Raw genomic sequence first — 23,667 nt, forward strand, 5'->3', positions numbered from 1 at the left:
AATCTGTCTTCATGTCAGCAGAGAATCAGTCTGCATGTCATAGCAGAGAATGAGGCTTCACGTCAGCCACCACTGCAACAGTCCATTGGCATATATTTAGGCCCAGCACCCAGGCAGAGGAGGGAGGTCCCGTAACAGAGAATCTGGCTTCATGTCAGCAGAGAATCAGTCTGCATGTCATAGCAGAGAATGAGGCTTCACGTCAGCCACCACTGCAACAGTCCATTGGCATATATTTAGGTCCAGCACACACACAGGCAGAGGAGAGAGGTCCCGTAACAGAGAATCTGTCTTCATGTCAGCAGAGAATTAGTCTGCATGTCGTAGCAGAGAATGAGGCTTCACGTCAGCCACCACTGCAACAGTCCATTGGCATATATTTAGGCCCAGCACCCAGGCAGAGGAGGGAGGTCCCGTAACAGAGAATCTGTCTTCATGTCAGCAGAGAATCAGTCTGCATGTCATAGCAGAGAATGAGGCTTCACGTCAGCCACCACTGCAACAGTCCATTGGCATATATTTAGGCCCAGCACCCAGGCAGAGGAGGGAGGTCCCGTAACAGAGAATCTGTCTTCATGTCAGCAGAGAATCAGTCTGCATGTCATAGCAGAGAATGAGGCTTCACGTCAGCCACCACTGCAACAGTCCATTGGCATATATTTAGGCCCAGCACCCAGGCAGAGGAGGGAGGTCCCGTAACAGAGAATCTGGCTTCATGTCAGCAGAGAATCAGTCTGCATGTCATAGCAGAGAATGAGGCTTCACGTCAGCCACCACTGCAACAGTCCATTGGCATATATTTAGGTCCAGCACACACACAGGCAGAGGAGAGAGGTCCCGTAACAGAGAATCTGTCTTCATGTCAGCAGAGAATTAGTCTGCATGTCATAGCAGAGAATGAGGCTTCACGTCAGCCACCACTGCAACAGTCCATTGGCATATATTTAGGCCCAGCACCCAGGCAGAGGAGGGAGGTCCCGTAACAGAGAATCTGTCTTCATGTCAGCAGAGAATCAGTCTGCATGTCATAGCAGAGAATGAGGCTTCACGTCAGCCACCACTGCAACAGTCCATTGGCATATATTTAGGCCCAGCACCCAGGCAGAGGAGGGAGGTCCCGTAACAGAGAATCTGTCTTCATGTCAGCAGAGAATCAGTCTGCATGTCATAGCAGAGAATGAGGCTTCACGTCAGCCACCACTGCAACAGTCCATTGGCATATATTTAGGCCCAGCACCCAGGCAGAGGAGAGAAGTCCCGTAACAGACAATCTGGCTTCATGTCAGCAGAGAATCAGTCTGCATGTCATAGCAGAGAATCAGGCTTCACGTCAGCCACCACTGCAACAGTCCATTGGCATATATTTAGGCCCAGCACACACACAGGCAGAGGAGAGAGGTCCCGTAACAGAGAATCTGTCTTCATGTCAGCAGAGAATTAGTCTGCATGTCATAGCAGAGAATGAGGCTTCACGTCAGCCACCACTGCAACAGTCCATTGGCATATATTTAGGCCCAGCACACAGGCAGAGGAGAGAGGTCCCGTAACAGAGAATCTGGCTTCATGTCAGCAGAGAATCAGTCTGCATGTCATAGCAGAGAATGAGGCTTCACGTCAGCCACCACTGCAACAGTCCATTGGCATATATTTAGGCCCAGCACACACACAGGCAGAGGAGAGAGGTCCCGTAACAGAGAATCTGTCTTCATGTCAGCAGAGAATTAGTCTGCATGTCATAGCAGAGAATGAGGCTTCACGTCAGCCACCACTGCAACAGTCCATTGGCATATATTTAGGCCCAGCACCCAGGCAGAGGAGGGAGGTCCCGTAACAGAGAATCTGTCTTCATGTCAGCAGAGAATCAGTCTGCATGTCATAGCAGAGAATGAGGCTTCACGTCAGCCACCACTGCATCAGTCCATTGGCATATATTTAGGCCCAGCACCCAGGCAGAGGAGAGAGGTCCCGTAACAGACAATCTGGCTTCATGTCAGCAGAGAATCAGTCTGCATGTCATAGCAGAGAATCAGGCTTCACGTCAGCCACCACTGCAACAGTCCATTGTCATAAATTTAGGCCCAGCACCCAGGCAGAGGAGGGAGGTCCCGTAACAGAGAATCTGGCTTCATGTCAGCAGAGAATCAGTCTGCATGTCATAGCAGAGAATGAGGCTTCACGTCAGCCACCACTGCAACAGTCCATTGGCATATATTTAGGCCCAGCACACACACAGGCAGAGGAGAGAGGTCCCGTAACAGAGAATCTGTCTTCATGTCAGCAGAGAATTAGTCTGCATGTCATAGCAGAGAATGAGGCTTCACGTCAGCCACCACTGCAACAGTCCATTGGCATATATTTAGGCCCAGCACCCAGGCAGAGGAGGGAGGTCCCGTAACAGAGAATCTGGCTTCATGTCAGCAGAGAATCAGTCTGCATGTCATAGCAGAGAATGAGGCTTCACGTCAGCCACCACTGCAACAGTCCATTGGCATATATTTAGGCCCAGCACCCAGGCAGAGGAGAGAGGTCCCGTAACAGACAATTTGGCTTCATGTCAGCAGAGAATCAGTCTGCATGTCATAGCAGAGAATCAGGCTTCACGTCAGCCACCACTGCAACAGTCCATTGTCATAAATTTAGGCCCAGCACCCAGGCAGAGGAGGGAGGTCCCGTAACAGAGAATCTGGCTTCATGTCAGCAGAGAATCAGTCTGCATGTCATAGCAGAAAATGAGGCTTCACGTCAGCCACCACTGCAACAGTCCATTGGCATATATTTAGGCCCAGCACACACACAGGCAGAGGAGAGAGGTCCCGTAACAGAGAATCTGTCTTCATGTCAGCAGAGAATCAGTCTGCATGTCATAGCAGAGAATGAGGCTTCACGTCAGCCACCACTGTAACAGTCCATTGGCATATATTTAGGCCCAGCACACAGGCAGAGGAGAGAGGTCCCGTAACAGACAATCTGGCTTCATGTCAGCAGAGAATCAGTCTGCATGTCATAGCAGAGAATCAGGCTTCACGTCACCCAACATTGGAACAGTCCATTGGCATATATTTAGGCCCCGGCACCCAGACACAGGAGAGGTTCATTCAACTTTGGGTAGCCTCGCAATATAATGGTAAAATGAAAATAAAAATAGGATTGAATGAGGAAGTGCCCTGGAGTCCAATAATATATGGTTAAGGGGAGGTAGTTAATGTCTAATCTGGACAAGGGACGGACAGATCCTGTGGGATCCATGCCTGGTTCATTTTTATGAACGTCAGCTTGTCCACATTGGCTGTAGACAGGCGGCTGCGTTTGTCTGTAATGACGCCCCCTGCCGTGCTGAATACACGTTCAGACAAAACGCTGGCCGCCGGGCAGGCCAGCACCTCCAAGGCATAAAAGGCTAGCTCTGGCCACGTGGACAATTTAGAGACCCAGAAGTTGAATGGGGCCGAACCATCAGTCAGTACGTGGAGGGGTGTGCACACGTACTGTTCCACCATGTTAGTGAAATGTTGCCTCCTGCTAACACGTTGCGTATCAGGTGGTGGTGCAGTTAGCTGTGGCGTGTTGACAAAAGTTTTCCACATCTCTGCCATGCTAACCCTGCCCTCAAAGGAGCTGGCATTGACACAGCTGCCTTGGCGACCTCTTGCTCCTCCTCTGCCTTGGCCTTGGGCTTCCACTTGTTCCCCTGTGACATTTGGGAATGCTCTCAGTAGCGCGTCTACCAACGTGCGCTTGTACTCGCGCATCTTCCTATCACGCTCCAGTGCAGGAAGTAAGGTGGGCACATTGTCTTTGTAGCGTGGATCCAGCAGGGTGGCAACCCAGTAGTCCGCACAGGTTAAAATGTGGGCAACTCTGCTGTCGTTGCGCAGGCACTGCAGCATGTAGTCGCTCATGTGTGCCAGGCTGCCCAGGGGTAAGGACAAGCTGTCCTCTGTGGGAGGCGTATCGTCATCGTCATGCCTTTCCCCCCAGCCACGCACCAGTGATGGACCCGAGCTGCGTTGGGTGCCACCCCGCTGTGACCATGCTTCATCCTCATCCTCCTCCACCTCCTCCTCATCCTCGTCCTCCTCGTCCTCCAGTAGTGGGCCCTGGCTGGCCACATTTGTACCTGGCCTCTGCTGTTGCCAAAAACCTCCCTCTGAGTCACTTCGAAGAGACTGGCCTGAAAGTGCTAAAAATGACCCCTCTTCCTCCTCCTCCTCCTCCTGGGCCACCTCCTCTTCCATCATCGCCCTAAGTGTTTTCTCAAGAAGACATAGAAGTGGTATTGTAACGCTGATAACGGCGTCATCGCCACTGGCCATGTTGGTGGAGTACTCGAAACAGCGCAACAGGGCACACAGGTCTCGCATGGAGGCCCAGTCATTGGTGGTGAAGTGGTGCTGTTCTGTAGTGCGACTGACCCGTGCGTGCTGCAGCTGAAACTCCACTATGGCCTGCTGCTGCTCGCACAGTCTGTCCAGCATGTGCAAGGTGGAGTTCCACCTGGTGGGCACGTCGCATATGAGGCGGTGAGCGGGAAGGCCGAAGTTACGCTGTAGCGCAGACAGGCGAGCAGCAGCAGGATGTGAACGCCGGAAGCGCGAACAGACGGCCCGCACTTTATGCAGCAGCTCTGACATGTCGGGGTAGTTGTGAATGAACTTCTGCACCACCAAATTCAGCACATGCGCCAAGCAAGGGATGTGCGTCAAATTGGCTAGTCCCAGAGCTGCAACGAGATTTCGCCCATTATCGCACACCACCAGGCCGGGCTTGAGGCTCACCGGCAGCAACCACTCGTCGGTCTGTTGTTCTATACCCCGCCACAACTCCTGTGCGGTGTGGGGCCTGTCCCCCAAACATATGAGTTTCAGAATGGCCTGCTGACGTTTACCCCGGGCTGTGCTGAAGTTGGTGGTGAAGGTGTGTGGCTGACTGGATGAGCAGGTGGAAGAAGAGGAGGAGGAAGCCGAGAAGGAGGAGGTGGCAACAGGAGGCAAAGAATGTTGCCCTGCGATCCTTGGCGGCGGAAGGACGTGCGCCAAACAGCTCTCCGCCTGGGACCCAGCTGCCACTACATTTACCCAGTGTGCAGTTAGGGAGATATAGCGTCCCTGGCCGTGCTTACTGGTCCACGTATCTGTGGTTAGGTGGACCTTGCCACAGATGGCGTTGCGCAGTGCACACTTGATTTTATCGGATACTTGGTTGTGCAGGGAAGGCACGGCTCTCTTGGAGAAGTAGTGGCGGCTGGGAACAACATACTGTGGGACAGCAAGCGACATGAGCTGTTTGAAGCTGTCTGTGTCCACCAGCCTAAATGACAGCATTTCATAGGCCAGTAGTTTAGAAATGCTGGCATTCAGGGCCAGGGATCGAGGGTGGCTAGGTGGGAATTTACGCTTTCTCTCAAATGTTTGTGAGATGGAGAGCTGAACGCTGCCGTGTGACATGGTTGAGACGCTTGGTGACGGAGGTGGTGGTGGTGGTGTTGGTGGTACATCCCCTGTTTGCTGGGCGGCAGGTGCCAACGTTCCTCCAGAGGCGGAGGAAGAGGCCGAGGCGGCAGCAGCAGAAGAGGCCGAGGCGGCAGCAGCAGAAGAGGTAGCAGGGGGAGCCTGAGTGACTTCCTTGGTTTCAAGGTGTTTACTCCACTGCAGTTCATGCTTTGCATGCAGGTGCCTGGTCATGCAGGTTGTGCTCAGGTTCAGAACGTTAATGCCTCGCTTAAGGCTCTGATGGCACAGCGTGCAAACCACTCGGGTCTTGTCGTCAGCACATTGTTTGAAGAAGTGCCATGCCAGGGAACTCCTTGAAGCTGCCTTTGGGGTGCTCGGTCCCAGATGGCGGCGGGCAGTAGCAGGCGGAGTCTCTTGGCGGCGGGTGTTCTGCTTTTGCCCACTGCTCCCTCTTTTGCTACGCTGTTGGCTCGGTCTCACCACTGCCTCTTCCTCCGAACTGTGAAAGTCAGTGGCACGACCTTCATTCCATGTGGGGTCTAGGACCTCATCATCCCCTGCATCGTCTTCCACCCAGTCTTGATCCCTGACCTCCTGTTTAGTCTGCACACTGCAGAAAGACGCAGCAGTTGGCACCTGTGTTTCGTCATCATCAGAGACATGCTGAGGTGGTATTCCCATGTCCTCATCATCAGGAAACATAAGTGGTTGTGCGTCAGTGCATTCTATATCTTTCACCGCTGGGGAAGGGCTAGGTGGATGCCCTTGGGAAACCCTGCCAGCGGAGTCTTCAAACAGCATAAGAGACTGCTGCATAACTTGAGGCTGAGACAGTTTCCCTGGTATGCATGGGGGTGATGTGACAGACTGATGGGGTTGGTTTTCAGGCGCCATCTGTGCGCTTTCTGCAGAAGACTGGGTGGGAGATAATGTGAACGTGCTGGATCCACTGTCGGCCACCCAATTGACTAATGCCTGTACCTGCTCAGGCCTTACCATCCTTAGAACGGCATTGGGCCCCACCATATATCGCTGTAAATTCTGGCGGCTACTGGGACCTGAGGTAGTTGGTACACTAGGACGTGTGGATGTGGCAGAACGGCCACATCCTCTCCCAGCACCAGAGGGTCCACTAACACCACCACGACCATGTCCACGTCCGCGTCCCTTACTAGATGTTTTTCTCATTGTTATGGTTCACCACAACAACAAAAATATTATTTGGCCCAATGTATTGTATTCAAATTCAGCGGGATATAAATTTGAGGCCTAGTATTTAGGCGCTGGGTGACCGGTATGGATTTACTAACAGAATTAGACTTGGAAATGCACAGTAGCGTGTGTGTGAAGTTATTCTGAATGACCCTATGTGCACCTTGAATATTATATACCCTTTTAGGGATAGATTTCAAATAGCTCTGATATAGCAGAAACCACTAAATTATGAAATTGCTAAATTGGGAATTGTATTTCAACCCAGAACAAAAAATGTGCTTTGACGGACACTAAATAACTTTCCCAGCCACAACAGGACAGTGGTAACGAGAGATTTAGCGGGATATAAATTTGAGGCCTAGTATTTAGGCGCTGGGTGACCGGTATGGATTTAGCGACAGAATTAGACTTGGAAATGCACAGTAGCGTGTGTGTGAAGTTATTCTGAATGACCCTATGTGCACCTTGAATATTATATACCCTTTTAGGGATAGATTTCAAATAGCTCTGATATAGCAGGAACCACTAAATTATGAAATTGCTAAATTGGGAATTGTATTTCAACCCAGAACAAAAAATGTGCTTTGACGGACACTAAATAACTTTCCCAGCCACAACAGGACAGCGGTAACGAGAGATTTAGCGGGATATAAATTTGAGGCTTAGTATTTAGGCGCTGGGTGACCGGTATGGATTTAGTGACAGAATTAGACTTGGAAATGCACAGTAGCGTGTGTGTGAAGTTATTCTGAATGACCCTATGTGCACCTTGAATATTATATACCCTTTTAGGGATAGATTTCAAATAGCTCTGATATAGCAGGAACCACTAAATTATGAAATTGCTAAATTGGGAATTGTACTTCAACCCAGAACAAAAAATGTGCTTTGACGGACACTAAATAACTTTCCCAGCCACAACAGTACAGCGGTAACGAGAGATTTAGCGGGATATAAATTTGAGGCCTAGTATTTAGGCGCTGGGTGACCGGTATGGATTTAGCGACAGAATTAGACTTGGAAATGCACAGTAGCGTGTGTGTGAAGTTATTCTGAATGACCCTATGTGCACCTTGAATATTATATACCCTTTTAGGGATAGATTTCAAATAGCTCTGATATAGCAGGAACCACTAAATTATGAAATTGCTAAATTGGGAATTGTACTTCAACCCAGAACAAAAAATGTGCTTTGACGGACACTAAATAACTTTCCCAGCCACAACAGGACAGCGGTAACGAGAGATTTAGCGGGATATAAATTTGAGGCCTAGTATTTAGGCGCTGGGTGACCGGTATGGATTTAGTGACAGAATTAGACTGGGATATGGCCAAAAAATAACCACACTATTGCTGGTTAAATGCACTTGGTGACGGGCGCAGCTTGCCCCTGATGTAGTATATGGCCAAAAAATGAACAGACTATTGCTGGTTAAATGCACTTGGTGTCACAGCTTGACCAACCACACTACTGAGGGTTAAATGCACTTGGTGACGGGCGCAGCTTGCCCCTGATGTAGTATATGGCCAAAAAATGAACAGACTATTGCTGGTTAAATGCACTTGGTGACGGGCGCAGCTTGCCCCTGATTTAGTATATGGCCAAAAAATGAACAGACTATTGCTGGTTAAATGCACTTGGTGTGATAGCTTGACCAACCACACTACTGAGGGTTAAATGCACTTGGTGACGGGCGCAGCTTGCCCCTGATGTAGTATATGGCCAAAAAATGAACAGACTATTGCTGGTTAAATGCACTTGGTGACGGGCGCAGCTTGCCCCTGATTTAGTATATGGCCAAAAAATGAACAGACTATTGCTGGTTTAATGCACTTGGTGTGATAGCTTGACCAACCACACTACTGAGGGTTAAATGCACTTGGTGACGGGCGCAGCTTGCCCCTGATGTAGTATATGGCCAAAAAATGAACAGACTATTGCTGGTTAAATGCACTTGGTGACAGGCGCAGCTTGCCCCTGATTTAGTATATGGCCAAAAAATGAACAGACTATTGCTGGTTAAATGCACTTGGTGTGATAGCTTGACCAACCACACTACTGAGGGTTAAATGCACATGGTGACGGGCGCAGCTTGCCCCTGATGTAGTATATGGCCAAAAAATGAACAGACTATTGCTGGTTAAATGCACTTGGTGTCACAGCTTGACGAACCACACTACTGAGGGTTAAATGCACTTGGTGACGGGCGCAGCTTGCCCCTGATGTAGTATATGGCCAAAAAATAAACAGACTATTGCTGGTTTAATGCACTTGGTGTGACAGCTTCACCCTGATGTAGGCTTTAGCCAAAAAACAACCACACCATTGAGGGTTAAATGCACTTGGTGACAGGCGCAGCTTGCCCCTGATTTAGTATATGGCCAAAAAATGAACAGACTATTGCTGGTTAAATGCACTTGGTGTGACAGCTTCACCCTGATGTAGGCTTTAGCCAAAAAACAACCACACCATTGAGGGTTAAATGCACTTGGTCGCAGCTTGGATGCACTTGGTCGCAGCACCGCACAAGACACAAAATGGCCGCCGATCACCCCAGAAAAAAGTGACTGACAAACGGTCTGGGCAGCCTAAAAACAGTGAGTGAGCATTTGAATTTCAGCAGCTCAATGATGCACAGCTGCAGATCGATCCATTAATCAAGTGAAGTCCTTTGGAGGAGTTAATCTGCCTAATCTCGCCCTACTGTCGCAGCCGCAACCTCTCCCTACGCTAATCAGAGCAGAGTGACGGGCGGCGCTATGTGACTCCAGCTTAAATAGAGGCTGGGTCACATGGTGCTCTGGCCAATCACAGCCATGCCAATAGTAGGCATGGCTGTGACGGCCTCTTGGGGCAAGTAGTATGACGCTTGTTGATTGGCTGCTTTGCAGCCTTTCAAAAAGCGCCAAGAAAGCGTCACAAAAGCGCCAAGAAAGCGACGAACACCGAACCCGAACCCGGACTTTTACGAAAATGTCCGGGTTCGGGTCCGTGTCACGGACACCCCAAAATTCGGTACGAACCCGAACTATACAGTTCGAGTTCGCTCATCCCTATATATGACGAATATTCTACAAAATATTCTCAAAATATCACAAATTCGAATATGTCCCCTGCCGCTCATCACTAGTTGTCAATAAGTATGGTTCTTGTTAGGTCAACAAGTCAGGAGGATGACCAGAGTGAGTAAGTGGAAGAGGAGGTGGTAGACAATAAAATAACTGACCCAAACATGGGAAGGTGGCAAGTGCTTTTGGCCAGAGATGCTACATTTCTCTAACGGCACACTGGGTGAACGTTGTGGAGGCCAGGAGCTAATCATACCTTGGGATGGCACAGGTGCTACCGACGCCAAGGATTGCGGGCCCTACCTCCATCAGGATTTCCTCCTCCCCCTACATTAGTGGCTGCAACCCCCCCCCCCCCTTCAGTCAGTAGCTGGAAGCAGTGAAGCAGCAACAGGCCGTGCTGAAACTAATTTGCTTAGGTGACAAACAGCACACCGCTGCAGAGCTGTGGTAGCATATAAGGGACTAGACTGAGCTGTGGCTCTCGCCACTCAACCTGGTTAGGCATGGTTGTGTTTGATAATGGCTGTAACTTGGTGGCGGCTTTGGAGCTTGTCAAGCTCACACACATACCATACCTAGCCCACATGTTCAATTTAGTGGTTCAGCGGTTTCTCAAAAACTACCCCAATTTGCATGAGCTACTGATTAAGGTGCGCTATGTATGTGCCCATTTCCTAATGTCATCTACAGCTGCCGCCGATCTGGCAATGCTGCAGCAGTGCTTGCAATTGCCAGCTCACCGACTGTTGTGCAACATGAGCACGCGCTTGATCTCCACGTTTCACATGTTGGCCAGGCTTTGTGAGCAGCAGAGGGAATTAGTGGAATACCAGCTGCAACATGGTCATCACATTTCCAGTCAGCTTCCGCTCTTTACAAGCTAAAGGGGGCATGGATGTCTGACCTCTGTGAGGTTTTAAGCAACTTTGAGGAATCAACACAGATGGTGAGCGTTGATGCAGCTATTATCACCGTAACCATCTCACTTCTGTGTCTACTGAAACGCCCGCTGCTCACAATGAAGGCGAACGCTTTGCATGTGGAAGACAGTACACAGGGTGCTAGCCTGACCACCCTCCGTTCATCTTCTCAGTGCGAATTGGATGATGATGAGGAGGAGGAGCAGGAGACGGTTGCCTCTGCTACAGAGGGTAGTACCTATAGCAGTTTTATTCTATCTGTTTAGACTGGATGGGCCGGGGTGGAGGAAGAGGATGAGGAGATTGAGATTTATCCTCTTGACCAGGACAGCGAAGTCTTGTCTGTTGGGACTCTAGCACACATGGCTGAGTTTATGTTATGCTGCCTTTTCCGTGATCCTCACATTATTATACGCTTTTTTGCTAACAACGATTACTGGTTGTTCACCCTTCTCAACTCCCACTACAAAGAGAACTTCTCATCTCTCATTCCTGTAGTGGAGAGGACAGGTAAAATGGTGCAATACCAGAAGGTCCTTGTGGAAAAATTGCTCCAAAACTTTCCAGCTGACAACGCTGGCAGGAGAGTACGTAGTTCCTTGGGTAACCAAGGAGGGAAGATGAGAGGAACACACAGCAGCTCCAACAGAGGCAAGGCAACACTCTTTAAGGCCTGGAACAGTTTCATTTAGAGGAAATTGTGGAGTCCGCACACCTGTTATGGTGGTGGGTGCTCGCAGAGGACTTCAGTCGCAGAATATATAGAGATAATCCACGGCACACCAAATGTCTTTTTGCTTTGCAAATTTATTGTAAGTACAGAGGATTCAGAAGAGTTGTCAATATATGACTAGTTGCGCCATAATCATAATATAAGCATATATAACATATATTTGTAGGCCATAGTGTGTCCCAACGTTTCGGTCCTCAAGACCTTTCTCAAGGGATCTGTGAAAGAGTATAAATGTAAAGTTGTATGTCACTAGCCTATAAATGCAGCGACCATAGTATATTATTGACACATAATAAGGGAGAAAATAAAGGAGAAAGAATTACGTATATATAACAAGTCTCAGGTTAATGACTTTAGTATAGGGAGAGTAGAGGGTAGGTAAAGTAAGGAGGATATGAGACTGGTTAAACAGATACCATCTATATTAGAAAGAGGACATAGTAGTCAGAACAAGGTTATAGCATGAACTATTTCTATTACTCATCAATTAATCATAGATTTGAGTCAAAAATCATTACAAAGGATAAACTTGAGTAGTAAGGTAAGTATAAGGATGAAGATCAATTAAGGTAAATCGATCAGCGGAATGAATAAAAGTATATTATAAGTATATGGTGCATGAGCTTACCGTGGCCAGGCTGCAATCGGCGTAATACAGGCGCTGTGTTTGTGTCTGCCTGTTTGCAATTTAAGCCGTGGAACAGTTTCATGACACCCCGCCAGCACCCTCACCCTAATGCACTAGTGTCACAAGGAGGGAAAAGTTTTTGAAGATGGTAAAGGAGTACGTAGCAGACCGTATCAGAGTCCCCAGTGATTCCTCAGCTGGACACGTGGCACGAACTGGTGCTCTACGTCTTGGAGGTGCTGGCCTGCCCTGCTGCCAGCGTTTTGTCAGAGCGGATATTTAGTGCTACTGGGGGCATAATAACTGATAAGCGCATGCGCCTGTAACTGAAACTGCTGATAGGTTGACTGTCATCTAAATGAAGAAGACCTGGATTGCCCTGACTTCTCTACTCCACCAGAGGAAATCAGCTGAACATAAAGGCACTGTAAATGTGGCTTTTATGGTGAATTGAATACACTGTATTCCCATGCACCCCTTCCACCACAAAAAAGGTTATATGGTTTAATCTTCAATCGTCCTCCTCCTCGATCATATACAAACATGCTTATGAGGCTGCCCTCACTCCTAATGTTTTAGAGTGTCTGCTTAGCAGCAGACCCTCACCCCGAATGTTTTAAAGTAGTGATGGATAAATATCGGCTTGTGGCTTCCAAATTCCATGCTTCCTCCCAGGACCATTTCTACAGCTGGGCGAGGAGGACTGAAGAGGGGGGCACTTTCTGTTCGGAGGCAGCAGGAGTGGAGATGAGCGCTTCTATTGTGGAAGCACTCATCTCCATATTCATCTGTATCGCCGTCCTCAGGACAGCGATACAGATGAATGGTGCAGAGGAGCAGGGGAGAGGCGTCTCCCTTGCCTGTTCCTCTGATAGGCTACAGGCACTAGGCCTGTAGCCTTTCAGTGGCCAGTGCAGGCGGTGCGTCATCGCGCCGCCTGAGCCGTACAGAGTGGGACACAGGCTGGAAGAGGACTGCATCGTATCACTGACAGCAGCATAAGGTAAGTATATGTGTTTATTGTTTTTATAATTTATAGTATACTGTGGCAAGAAGGTTGGTGGGGACCCTATATATACTGGCAGAATATGGATTGGTACTATGGAGAAGAGGGCAAGCACTATGGGGGCCACTATGTAGAAGAGGGGAAGCACTATGGGGGCCCTATATACTGGCACAATATGGATTGGTACTATGGAGAAGAGGGGAAGCACTATGTTGGCCACTATAAAGAAGAGGGGAAGCACTATGGGAGCCCTATATACTGCCAAAATATGGGGGGCCACTATGGAGAAGAGGGGGAAGCACTATGAAGGCCACTATGGAGAAGAGGGGAAGCATTATGGGGGCCCTATATACTGCCAAAGTATGGGGGGGGGGGGCACTATAGAGACTTTGATGCCTTAGCAAAAAAGGAGACCAACAACACTGTTCCCACTAAAATTGAAGGTGAGTTGTGCATACTATGCTATAAAAGAAATACATTGCAAAAAAGTTTTGTACAATAACTCTTTTTATGCTTTTCTACCTTGAATTAAACAAAACCTTTAATGTTATGAAATTTAAATGTAATTTATATGAATTCATTGCCCCATCCATCTACTCTTGGTCCGGCCCCCGGGTCCAATATATGAACCCATTGTGGCCCACGAGTCAAAAAGTTTGTCTAAAACTCTGTTTTAGATGGTCACCAGCAGGCTCTCACCAATAATGTTTTAGATGGTCAGATCAGCAAAAGGCCCTTGCCCCAAATGTTTTAGAGGGTCAGCTCAACAGCAGACTCTCACCCCTAATTTTTTAGTTGGTCAGATCAGCAGCAGGCCCTCACCCCTAATGTTTTAGAGGGTCACCAGCAGGCCCTTGCTCCTAATGCTTTTGAGGGTCACCAACAGGCCATCAATCATAGCTTTTTCAAGGGTGTGTATGATGCCCTCCTTTATGTGTAATAAATGGTGTATTGAAGTGCCCGTTCCTTGCAATTTTTGGCAGCCCTTTCACTTAGTGCATAGGTTTTGTGAGTGTAGGAGTCCCACTACCGGAACAATTGTACCACAATGTGAATGAGGCCCTCCTTTATGTGATATATAGGTTGTATTGGAGTGCTTCATCCTTGCAATTTTTGGCAGCACTTGCCCTTTATATGCAAGTAAATATACAGAAAAGAATGTTTCCTAACAATTTTTCCTCTAAAATCGATTTTATCTTCGGTTTTGTGCATATTATTGTCAGTAGTGATGAGCAGCAGGGGTTATATTCGAATTTGCGATATTTCACAAATATTTTGTAGAATATTCGTCGAATATTCACAAATTCGAATATTCATTATATTCTAAGTTTTTTTTTACTCGAAAATTCGGCAAGGCTATAATCTTCTTTGTCTAATAGTTGTAAGTTGAAAAATTTGCAATAAAAATGTGCATTACTAAAATTGTCATTACGAAAATTTGCATATTAGACAAAGTAGATTATAGCACTATATTAGCTAAATTGCACTATATTCTTTTTTTTTTTATATTTGCTATATTGCTATAACTTAGTTTTTTAGAATATTCGTAATATTCTAAAACAAGAATATATAGCAATATAGCGGAAAAAAAAGAATATAGAGCAATTTAGCTAATTAAGTGCTATTCTTTGTCTAATAATTGCAATTTTTTTCTCATCTGAAGTTCAGATTGGAAAAAAATTACAACTATAAAAAAAGATTATAGCATATTTGTAATATTCTAAAACAAGAATATATAGCAATATAGTGAATATTTGAACACTATTAGACAAAGAAGATTATAGCACTATATTAGCTAAATTGCTCTATATTTGTTTTTTTTGAATATTCGCTATATTGCTATATATTCTTGTTTTACAATATTACGAATATTCGAAAAAACAAAGTTATAGCAATATAGCGAATATAAAAAAAAAGTGAATATAGAGCAATCTAGCTAATATAGTGCTATAATCTTCTTTGTCTAATAGTTGTAATATTGTAATATATTATATTATATAATATTGTATATGTAATAGTTGTGCATCACAAAAATTTGCATTGCGAAAATTCGCAAACAACACTACTCCTAAAGTCAAATATACTGCAGCCTTCTCATTGGCCCACAAGCTAGAAGCAGGGAGGTATCATGTGTACTGATTTTAAAAAAATCAAATATTCGAAATTACGAATATATATCACTATATTCAAAATATTCGCTAATTTTCGAAGTACCTATATTCACGATAAAAATTTGAATATTCGTGATCAACACTAATTGTCAGTCAGTAAAAGTGGAGTACTACTCGGACAACATCGTACCTAGCAGCAACCTGGGAGTCCAAGATGCATCCAGACATCCTCCTCAAGCTGTTCCCGAACCATTTCAAGTGTTCAACTCGAGCACCTGAGCGCTTTGGTGTTCAATCAACACAAGTCCCTTCTGCTACAGCTCTCCCTGACTAAAGATGAGCCGAACCACGTGTCATTGAGTGCTATATTGCACCCGATGTCTCGTTCCGGCCAGCCAATCACTGTAATGCCAGTAACCAACATGGCTACAGCATTACAGTGAGGGCCTGTACTTCCCCGTATGTTTATTAGCTGCGTAGTGAAAATGGTGTTCGGCCGAGCATGCTCTCCCAACACTAGTGGTCATATAATTACTTCATTTTTATGGCATGTAAACATAGGTACTAAAATGTACTATAGAGTGTTTGGTTGAATGTCTCCAACTTGGATAATGCACATTAATCATGACAGCCATTACACCATGCACTATTAGGAGGCACTACTAGGCATACAGTATATAGGGCAGTAAGTTCAGCCCTAACATCTTCCTTTATTTCATAATGGACCTTATTACCTCTTCTCACATCCGCCTCCAAGATTTCTCCCATGAATCCCCCATACTCTGGAACTCTTTACCCCAACATATTTGCCTCTCATCTACAGTGGAATCCTTCAAAATAAACCTGAAAACTCACCTCTTCAGACAAGCCTACAACCATTGACTCTGCTGTTGCTATACCATCTCTCTCCTTCTCAACCTATCTGTAAATCGTCTTGTTCATGCTTAGTGCAATTGTCTGTATTATGTATGTATACCTCTTTTCATATGTACAGCACCATGGAATGAATGGCATTTTAATAATAAATAATGATAATAAAAAAAGAACTGATTAAATGTATTAAGTGCAGGTGTGCTCCTGCTCAAGGTATGATTTGCCTTGTTTGCAGAAGGAACTCCGAGTAAAAATGTGGCTCCCTGGGCCATTTAACACAGATTAACCACTTTTGTCCTATGCACAATAATAAGGAGAAAGCTGTCAATTATTAATGGGTGGACAGAGGTAGCTTGCCTCTCATATATGTATCGGATTCTAGGCACAGCACACTGTAACAAATAAAATGTGAATTTAGCTAAAGTACACCATTTTCATACAAAAAAGATGCACTGTTCAAAATCAGTATGTCAGTCACTGCTTATCCACTTGGTGATCACCCTGTTTTGAGACTTAGTGACAAAGCCTTTTAGTTAAATTTTTTAATCATTGCTTTCCAAGAGCTATTACTTTTTTAAAAAAATTTCTGTTGATGCAGTCGTATGAGGGTTTGTTTTTTGTGGGACATGTAGTTTTTAATGCCATTTTAGGGTACACATAACTTACTGATTGTTATTATGTTAGGGTACACTTGATAGTCTCTTTTAATTCCTTTTTTGGTGAAAAATATACATAAAACAAAAATTATGGCACGTTCTACATGATAATTGAGTAGTGCAAGTAGTTATGGATGTGGCAATACTAAATACAGTATGTGGTGGGGATTTTTTTTATCTTTGCAATGTTTTCCATTGAAATTTCAATGGAAAAGGGTGAATTTTTTTACTCTTTTTATTTTTAATTTAATCAAACTTTAACTTTTTGTTTTATCATTTACTAGTCCCCCAAGAGGACTTTGACAGGTGATATTTTGATTGCTTCAATAATACATTGTGCTGCTTATGCAGTACAGTGTATTATACCGTCAGTGCTATACTGACAGATAGCAGCAAGCTGTGCCAGAGAGGCGCAGCATAATACGGATATGCTGCAGGCAGTGGCCCCATGCTTTCAGACAAAAACATTAGCACCCCTCAATTTCATTAGCAGGGTGCCAATGGGAGACAGAGGGAGTCCTCTTCATGTAAACCACTTAGAGCACTGTGATTGCTATTGACAACTGCATATAAAGGGTTAAATGGCCAAGATCAAGTCCATTTTTATCATTACATAGGCACAAATGTGAACTACTGTAGATGTACCGTATCTATCAGATTGCATTAGGGTACTTTCACACTTGTGGCAGGACGGATCCGACAGGCTGTTCACCCGGTCAGATCCGTCCTTCCGGTATTTTGCTGTGCCGCCGGACCGCCACTCCGTCCCCATTGACTATTATAAGGGCGGGGTGGAACTCTGGCGCAGCGCTATAGTGCACGGTGAAAGGCTGCCGGACTAAAAGTCCTGCATGACTGACTTTTTAGTCCGGCGGCCTCTCACCGCGAACTGCCGTACTGCGCTGCAGCTCCGCCCCGTCTCCATTATAGTCAATGGGGACGGAGCGGCGGTCAGGCGGCACGGCAAAATAGCGGAAGGACGGATCCGACAGGGTGAACAGCCTGTCGGATCCGTCCTGCCGCAAGTGTGAAAGTACCCTTAGTTGTATTGTGTATACCATGTAAATGAATTATTGGTTATAGGGTAACTAAACCAGTGATCAAATAAAATGAAAAGGGCAGCTGCTATTTTCTATTCATACTCTGCATTCTCAAAAAGCTAAGGAGAGCCAATTAAAGCTGAAGGGACAAAGCACCTTTTTCATCAATGTCTTTTCGCCACAGAATAGGAGTAAAATAGTTAAAAATTATGGTGCAATAAATTAGGCGCCTCTCACTCCGGCCCACAGGGATGAAGACTAGTGTATGATGGGAACGTCAGTCTTCATAAATATCCCTGATTGTCTTTAATTTTGCACCATTTCTCAATCTGATCCTGAGTAATATTTCTACTTCTACTACTTTTACTACATTTAATGGAATTAAGTATGCAATAGGTTTGATACCACTTTCCATATATTTCCATTTCAATTATATAATTCTCAGACAAATGCAAATTTTTCTTAAGTATTCAGAAATTTCAATATTTGCAGTTAATAATATTTTCTCCAAGCACACAATCGTGAACCTCAAATCAAAAGTTCAAGGAGTAAAGTGTCTAAAAAGAGGCTATGGTGAAGTCTACATTTGACTCGCTAAGGTTAATTCATTCTGTGACCCTGAACACACAAAAATAAATTATTCGAGGATGATAGCATTGGAAAAGATTCAGTATGGATACTGGGGGGGACATTAAGGATGAATGATTATTTTACAACCATAATAGGTCAAGAAAGCTTTTCTAGAATGGACAGTAAGATTATTTATTGCTAGATCACTCCACTCATTCATATTGTGTCCCTCTTTTAGTCTAGAGACATAAACCTTCTTTAAACAGATTAAATATGGCCATCTGTTTTAATTTTGCTTTAGAAAAGGTCAATGAGGGGGCAATACTTTATATTGCTTATAATTTGCCATTCCATTGGTTCATTACATGAATATGTGAAAAGTGATCCTTAAACCTATATAACACCTTTCTTATACATAGTATATCAAAATATGTGTTACATATACTGTATATTAGTAGATTATTATAGAAATACTACAATCAACAAGAAGTAATTTCAATAATGAAGAATGTCACAGCATGCTGCATTATTCTGTTCCTGGATGCCATCCTGCAAGAGATGTTACTCAGAAAGAGCCATCACTTGCTCCTCTTTGCTGACTTAATAGTGTACATTTTGATGCTAGAATCATTTCACTCAAGCATCTGCCAGAGGGGCCGAGGTGTGCTCATATTACCATGCCTCCAATTTGTGCAAATCATTGTACCGTTTTCCCATACACTATACGATTCAATTTAAACTGCTCATTCTCACCCACAAAGCTCTCCACAGTGCTGCACCCCCTACTAGAGTTGAGCGAACACCTGGATGTTCGGGTTCGAGAAGTTCGGCCGAACTTCCCGGAAATGTTCGGGTTCGGGATCCGAACCTGACCCGAACGTCGTCCCGAACAGGAACCCCATTGAAGTCAATGGGGACCCGAACTTTTTGGCACTAAAAAGGCTGTAAAATAGCCCAGGAAAGGGCTAGAGGGCTGCAAAAGGCAGCAAAATGTAGTTAAATATCCTGCAAACAAATGTGGATAGGGAAATGAATAAAAATAAAAATAAAATAAATAAAAATTAACCAATATCAATTGGAGAGAGGTCCCATAGCAGAGAATCTGGCTTCATATCAGCAGAGAATCAGTCTTCATGTCATAGCAGAGAATCAGGCTTCACGTCACCCAACACTGGAACAGTCCATTGTCATATATTTAGGCCCCGGCACCCAGGCAGAGGAGAGAGGGCCCATAAAAGAGATTCAGGCTTCATGTCAGCAGAGAATCAGTCTTCATGTCATAGCAGAGAATCATGCTTCACGTCACCCAACATTGGAACAGTCCATTGTCATATAATTTAGGCCCCGGCACCCAGGCAGAGGAGAGAGGTCCCATAACAGAGATTCAGGCTTCATGTCAGCAGAGAATCAGTCTTCATGTCATAGCAGAGAATCATGCTTCACGTCACCCAACATTGGAACAGTCCATTGTCATATAATTTAGGCCCTGGCACCCAGACAGAGGAGAGAGGTCCCATAACAGAGATTCAGGCTTCATGTCAGCAGAGAATCAGTCTTCATGTCATAGCAGAGAATCATGCTTCACGTCACCCAACACTGGAACAGTCCATTGTCAGATATTTAGACCCCGGCACCCAGGCAGAGGAGAGAGGTCCCATAGCAGAGAATCTGGCTTCATATCAGCAGAGAATCAGTCTTCATGTCATAGCAGAGAATCAGGCTTCACGTCACCCAACACTGGAACAGTCCATTGTCATATATTTAGGCCCCGGCACCCAGGCAGAGGAGAGAGGGCCCATAAAAGAGATTCAGGCTTCATGTCAGCAGAGAATCAGTCTTCATGTCATAGCAGAGAATCATGCTTCACGTCACCCAACATTGGAACAGTCCATTGTCATATAATTTAGGCCCCGGCACCCAGGCAGAGGAGAGAGGTCCCATAACAGAGATTCAGGCTTCATGTCAGCAGAGAATCAGTCTTCATGTCATAGCAGAGAATCATGCTTCACGTCACCCAACATTGGAACAGTCCATTGTCATATAATTTAGGTCCTGGCACCCAGACAGAGGAGAGAGGTCCCATAACAGAGATTCAGGCTTCATGTCAGCAGAGAATCAGTCTTCATGTCATAGCAGAGAATCATGCTTCACGTCACCCAACACTGGAACAGTCCATTGTCAGATATTTAGTCCCCGGCACCCAGGCAGAGGAGAGAGGTCCCATAACAGAGATTCAGGCTTCATGTCAGCAGAGAATCAGTCTTCATTTCATAGCAGAGAATCATGTTTCACGTCACCCAACACTGGAACAGTCCATTGTCAGATATTTAGGCCCCGGCACCCAGGCAGAGGAGAGAGGTCCCATAACAGAGATTCAGGCTTCATGTCAGCAGAGAATCAGTCTTCATGTCATAGCAGAGAATCGTGCTTCATGTCACCCACCACTGGAACAGTCCATTGTCATATATTTAGGCCCCGACACCCAGGCAGAGGAGAGAGGTCCCATAACAGAGATTCAGGCTTCATGTCAGCGACTCAGCAGAGAATCAGTCTTCGTGTCATAGCAGAGAATCATGCTTCACATCACCCAACACTGGAACAGTCCATTGTCAGATATTTAGGCCCAGCACCCAGGCAGAGGAGAGAGGTCCCATGACAGAGATTTAGGCTTCATGTCAGCAGAGAATCAGTCTTCATGTCATAGCAGAGAATCATGATTCACGTCACCCAACATTGGAACAGTCCATTGTCATATAATTTAGGCCCCGGCACCCAGACAGAGGAGAGAGGTCCCATAACAGAGAATCTGGCTTCATGTCAGCAGAGAATCAGTTTGCATGTCATAGCAGAGAATCAGGCTTCACGTCAGCCACCACTGTAACAGTCCATTGTCATATATTTAGGCCCAGGCACCCAGGCAAAGGAGAGAGGTCCCGTAACAGAGAATCTGGCTTCATGTCAGCAGAGAATCAGTCTTGGGCATTGGAAGATTTCCATATGTCCCGAAAACACGCCAGCGAAAGGAAAGCAGGTTCAAGGTATCGCGAGATTAAGCGAAACTTACAGATTACTTCCTGGTCGGTGACACGCAAGGAAGTAACCACGTGGAACGCCGAGACAAGCGAGCAGAAAACCTGAAGTATTGGATCCCACACACATGGGGGAGATACAAAGAACCTAGCGATCATCAGAGTGGTAACCCCGTTAAGGACGGTCACTCTCAAGCACAAGGTAAGAGGGTTTTGAAAAACAAGGGGGACGCCCCAGTTATAAAACCCGACCACCATGATCATCCTTTGCACCTTACCTAATCCTAACTGCATATTTTGTGCACAAGAGCTATCGATATAATTGTTTCATCGGATGGACATAGCTACAACTTTTACACAAGGAGTTGTATTCAAGTCTCTCAAAGACCCTCATCATATGACACCAAGTTATATATTTATATTTTCTTCATTTTTTCACAGGACACATTTTTATTATTAGACACTTATTATTCTATTGTATTTTATTTGTAGGATACTTTATTATCACAAGTGAAATATATGCACAATTGAGCACCTTTCCATATTGATGAAGATCAATTTAGCCATCTAGATAGCTTGTATTTACCGAGATAGACCCGCATTAGTGTCCCCAGTGCAATTTACATACTGTTTTGTATTAGAATTTTTGTATTTGAATTTTTATGAATTTTATGTGTAATAGTTTGCGCAATTTTATATGCCGTTTTATTATATAAAGACATCATTTATAGATCTGCCAGCTGGTGAGTGCCTGTTTTTACCTTTTGCGAATACTATATTTGCTATATAGGATGAACAGGTGAAGCATCCACAAAAACTGAGCACCCTAACCATAGTAACAGATACGGGTGAGCCACAATATACAGACATTATACATGCATACAATAATCTACCATTACCACTGAGAGACATGATGACAATCTATAAAACACACACACATCCTAAGATAAAAATGTCCGAATAATAAAATTTCACAGTGACAGGTCTGTCACTGTGAAGCGGGCGTAACCCTTACACTACCTGATCGATACAACATCATACCTGATGTTTTAAAGCACGTTATTCCAAACAATTTAGGAATGTTAGGTGATTTATGCCCTTAATGGATTAAAACCTGACTCTGCGTCAACTACGTAATTTGCAATGGGAGTTTTGCCATGGATCCCTCTCCGGCATGTCACAGTCCAGGTGTTAGTCTCCTTGAAACAACTTTTTCATCACTATTGTGGCCAAAAAGAGTCCCTGTGGGTTTTAAAATTCGCCTGCCTATTGAAGTCAATGGCGGTTCGCCCGGTTCGCGAACATTTGCGGAAATTCGCGTTCGCGACATCTCTGTATACACTCTATTTAATCTACACTATATATATTACTTTAATTTCCACAAAAACAATGAGTAACATCAGGTCCCCTTTAAAAATGAATCTTTATTTAGATAAATATTAAAATTGATTTTCGTAAATTATAGGGAAACAACAAAAAGGCGCTTACTAAACACTCCATACAGCAATCATCAGTTATGAAAATACAATTCTGCAATATCTATAATAACCAAGTACTAGTGGCTATATGAGTGGTGCTCTCCTGCAACATATGCATAGATAACATGAACAAGGCTGACATTTCCCCAGGCTTTGAGGAGCAGGCGCCACTTTCACTTCCATCTTTAGAAAGGTATGTTAACGTAGTTCTGCATTACAATCACAAAATTCATATGGCTTAAATTGAGATGCTCCATGTTTAGCGGCAGACATCAGGGTTTTCACCCAGAGGGAGACATAGTTGGTACGCTGCAGTAGTAGCTAGTACCTCTTACATGTAGCCTGGGGTCTCGATTGGGTTCAGGTCCGGTGACTGTGGAGGCCAGGTCATCTGGCGCAGCACCCCATCACTCTCCTTCACGGTCAAATAGCCCTTACACAGCCTGGAGGTGTGTTTGGGGTCATTGTCCTGTTTAAAAATTAAATGAGGGTCCAACTAAACGCAAACCGGATGGAATATCATGCCGCTGCAAGATACTGTGGTAGCCATGCTGGTTCAGTATGCCTTCAATTTTGAATAAATCCCCAACAGTGTCACCAGCAAAGCACCCCCACACCATAACACCTCCTCCTCCATGCTTCACGGTGGGAACCAGTCATGTAGAGTCCATCCGTTCACCTTTTCTGCGTCGCACAAAGACACGGTGGTTGGAACCAAAGATCTCAAATTTGGACTCATCAGACCAAAGCACAGTTTTTCACTGCTCTAATGTCCATTCCTTGTGTTCTTTAGCCCAAACAAGTCTCTTCTGCTTGTAGCCTGTCCTTATCAGTGGTTTCCTAGCAGATAGTCTACCATGAAGGCCTGATTCGCACAGTTTCCTCT

The sequence above is a fragment of the Bufo gargarizans genome, chromosome 8 (genome assembly GCF_014858855.1).
Source record: "Bufo gargarizans isolate SCDJY-AF-19 chromosome 8, ASM1485885v1, whole genome shotgun sequence".
In the NCBI taxonomy this organism is placed as follows: Eukaryota; Metazoa; Chordata; class Amphibia; order Anura; family Bufonidae; genus Bufo; species Bufo gargarizans.